General features: G+C 41.6%; 1 protein-coding gene and 1 long non-coding RNA gene across 4 annotated transcripts in view; one reads left to right on the top strand and one right to left on the bottom strand.

Moving 5' to 3' along the window:
- Positions 1 to 4,065, top strand: part of LOC106874430 (uncharacterized) — a 1,214,035-nt gene that overhangs the window by 267,696 nt on the left and 942,274 nt on the right. The gene's annotated exons all lie outside the window — the stretch shown is intronic.
- Positions 3,663 to 4,065, bottom strand: part of LOC128251581 (uncharacterized) — a 27,166-nt gene continuing 26,763 nt past the window's right edge. Inside the window, exon 3 of the long non-coding RNA XR_008267179.1 lies at positions 3,663 to 3,941. This is a non-coding gene — a long non-coding RNA (uncharacterized LOC128251581). The remainder of the gene's footprint in view (positions 3,942 to 4,065) is intronic.

Raw genomic sequence — 4,065 nt, 5'->3', positions numbered from 1 at the left:
AACCTTTAACACAAACTCACTCTCTGTATGTCACAGATACACACTCTCTCTCTCTCTTGCGCTCTCTCTCTCTTGCGCTCTCTCTCTCTTGCGCTCTCTCTCTCTCTTGCGCTCTCTCTCTCTCTCTTGCGCTCTCTCTCTTGCTCTCTCTCTCTCTCTCACTTCCTCTCTCTCTCTCTCTCTCTCCCTTTCTCTCTCTCTCTTCCTCTCTCTCTCCCTCCCCCCTCTCTCTCTCCGATTAAGTTTTTGTGACATGAAGTCGTGCTAAATGTTAATCTGGTCGTACAACCCTATAAGCCTAACGTTTCTCTTCTATGTCCTCCTCCATCTATTTCTCTCAGCCCTCATCTTTTAACACCATCTCTCATTCCCTCTCTCCCTTCTCTCTCTGATTCTTCCCCCCCTCTCTCTTCCTTGCGCACAATCTCTTTCTAATATATAAAACGAACTTCCTATATATCTCTCTATACACCTGTTATTTCTCGACATGTGATATTAGTGGAAAATATCAAATTTATGCATTATAGTACTTACTATACTCTGACTTCACCCCCTTCTCCTCTCTATTAGCTTCTCAGTTGATCTTTCTTCCCCTCTCTCTTTCTCTCTCTCTCTCCCTCTCTTCATCTCAAACACTTTTTGCAGTTTCTTCCTTTTTCTCTATCGATCCCAGAGAGAAAGAATGAAAGAGAGTACAATCTATTTTACTTCTCCTCTCTCTATCCCTATTCTCCGTTCCTCCATTTCTCCTTCTCTTTCTCCCCTTCCTTCCCCCTCTCTTTCTCCCCTTCCTTCCCCCTCTCTCTCTCCCTCTTTCCCTCTCTCTTTCTTTCACTCACTATACAAATCCCTGACATGTGATACAGTAGTAAATGTCACACTAGTACTGTACTATAATCTACTACACTAACCTTTGACTTCTCACTTTCAAATTCCTCCAACTCTTTTGGCTTTCCTTTTTACCTTATACCCTTCTATCTTTCTCCTACTACTACCTTCTTCATTCTCTCTCTCTCTTTCTCTCTTTCTCTCTGTCTGTCTCTCTCTGTCTTTCTCTCTCTCTTATATTGCATTATGCTACATCATTTTTCTTCCTTCCTCTATCTTAGTGCCAACAACTCAAACGTTGTTTTTTTTTACATTCTTTTCCTTCTCCTCCTCCTCCTCCTTCTCCCTCCTCCTCCTCCTCCTCCTTCTCCTTCCGTCTCACTTTTTCTTTCTCTCCTTTCTTGACCTCACTTTTTTTTTCATATTGTTCTTTCTATTATTCTCTCTCTGCTCTATCATCTTTTTATCATTCTCTTCTCTCTCTTATTCTCTCTCTCTCTCTCTCTCTCTCTCTCTCTTCTCTCAGTGTTTATCCTAGTTTAACTCGGTCTGTTTGTCATGTCTTCTCGCTCACTCATTTCTATCCTTTTCTCACGCATTCTCCTCCCGTCTCTCTCTCAATCTCTCCCCCTTTCTCTCTCTCTCTCTCTCTCTCTCTCTCTCTCTCTCTCTCTCTCTCTGGCACTCCGTCTATCTATCCATCTCTTAGTATTTTCTGGTTTGTTTGTATCACCTTCCATATCTGTTTCTTACTCCCTTTCTCCCTTTCTTCCTCACTTCCCTACTCGCATCTCCTTGTGCGTGGCCGTGTGTGTGTGTGTATATATAATCACAAGATATGGTTAAGCGGTAAATATGAACGTCTATTACACAACACCGTTGAATTCTATCAACGACGTCTCTCTTTCTCTCTCTATGTCCATCTCTGTATGTTTCTCTTCATCTATGTATCTGTCTTTCTCTCTTTTCTTCAATGTTAATTTGCATGTGTTCCGTTGTCTCTTCTTGTCTTGCTTAATACTGTCCTGTCTGCATGTTTACCGTTTCTAATTCTTCCTGCCTCTTTGTCTATAACTATCTATTTCTTTCTGTCTGTTTTCTCAACCTGTGCCTGTCTGTTTGTCTCTCCCCACTCTCTCTCTCTCTCATTATATTTTACTTGTGGCTTTTCTGTCCCTCTATGCTCATTGTCTGTTCATTTATTTCTGCTTTTGTGTCTATCTATCTTTTAATCAATTTCTTTTACTCTATGCCTTTCTCTATTTACCTGTCTGTCTATCTACCCCTTCATCTCATTCTCTCTGTCGGTTATTCTCTCTCTAACTCTATGCCTGCCAGTGTTTATTTCTAGCTCTCTCTTATGTCTTCCTCTCTCTTTGCTGATTCTTACCCGCTGTTTCAATGTCTCTCGCTCTCTCTCTCCGTCTCTATCTATCTATCTATCTATCTATCTATCTATCTATCTATCTATCTATCTATCTATCTATCTATCTATCTATCTATTTATCTGTCTGTCTATCGCTGGTTCTGTCTTGTCTTTTTACGTATCTCTCGTAGTATTTCCCCCAGACTCTGTCTGTCTTCTTCTCAGTCAATATCTCCGTCTTTGTGCCTGCTACTGTCTATATGTGATTGTCTCTCTATATGTCTCTCTATCTCCCCCGACGCCACCTCTCTCTATTCTCCTTCTCTAACATTACAGTAGTAACTGTGATGCAGATGTACTTTACCAAAGCTCTAAACACGTAGCTTTCCTCTGTGCCAGTCTATTACTCTGTCTGGCACATACACACACACACACACACACACACACATACACACACACACACACACACACACACACACACACATTACACACAGGCGAACGCAGACACGCAGTCACACTCTAACACGCGTACGCACACAATCACAGACACATACGGCGTAGAAACACACCAACACATACACCTTGCACGCGCGCATGCAGAAACACACACACACACACACACACACACACACACACACACACACAAACACTCACACATACATACACATAAGCACAAGCTTTTAATTCTTTCCATTTGTTTTCTTCGTTTCTGGATTTCTTTCTTTCCTTCTTTCCTAAATTCGACGTCTTCCTTTCTCCATTTATCTCGTTTCTTCTCCACGTCTTTCTAATTGTCTCTCTTTGCTCATGTAGTTGTACATATTGTCTTGGCACAATATATTATTGTTATCATAAAAACTCTCTTCTACCCCCTCGCTCTCTCCATCTCATCCTCTCTCCAACTTCTCTCTCCAACTTCTCTCTCCAACTCCTCCTCTCTTCTACGGTTGGTCTGTCCCTCCTGTTTTTATTCTCTTCGCCAAAGTAGCGTTAAATATTTATTATGGACTACGTGAGATACCCGACGTTGCTCGGGATTAAAATAGCATAGTTTGTATACATATATTACAGTTTTGTTAAAACATATGATAAGGGGAAGTGCAGTATCGACATAAAATATCTGTGGAACAAATAATGAGCTAATTCGACTAAGCGACATGCCATGCATCCGTCTTGAGTATTCCAGGACCTAACCTGTCATCTCGGTTTTAGACATAAAGTTCCACACACACACACACACACACACACACACACACACACACACACACACACACACACACACACACACACAGACACAAACACGCCGCACCCACACATACACGAACACAAAAACACGCCCCCCACACACATACGAACACACACATATGTATACATACACGAAGAGTACTGAAGAGTTCCTCACTTTTGGTAAAACAAAATACGGGAGGATTGGTTAATTAGGATTTTATTCAACATATATTCCCCTCAGATTCACAGACTATAGCAGCAATCCTTCAATTTTTCTAAGTCCTGTAAAACAACTCGGAAGGTTGGGCTTCCCACCTAGCCTTTCGCGATATCCTTAAAGCCAGGGACTTTTCAGTACCGCCGTGTGTGTGTGGAGGCGCAGGCATAGCTGTGTGGTAAGGAGATTGCTTCCCAACCACATGGTTCTGGATTCAGTCTGCTGCGTGTCACCTTGGGTAAGTGTCTTCTACTATAGCCTCGTACCGACCAAAGCCTTGTGAGTGGATTTGGTAGATGGAAACTGAAAGAAGTAAATAATCAGAAAATGAAGAAAAGCTCAGATTTACAAACACATAGATTTGGCCACATTTATAGCTTATTTATCAATACAAAGCATGATATAACAAATAGGTGACGTATATATA

Source organism: Octopus bimaculoides, chromosome 2 (genome assembly GCF_001194135.2).
Source record: "Octopus bimaculoides isolate UCB-OBI-ISO-001 chromosome 2, ASM119413v2, whole genome shotgun sequence".
In the NCBI taxonomy this organism is placed as follows: Eukaryota; Metazoa; Mollusca; class Cephalopoda; order Octopoda; family Octopodidae; genus Octopus; species Octopus bimaculoides.
Note: the sequence above shows the minus strand (reverse complement) of the source record. Positions and strands in the feature narration are given on the sequence as shown.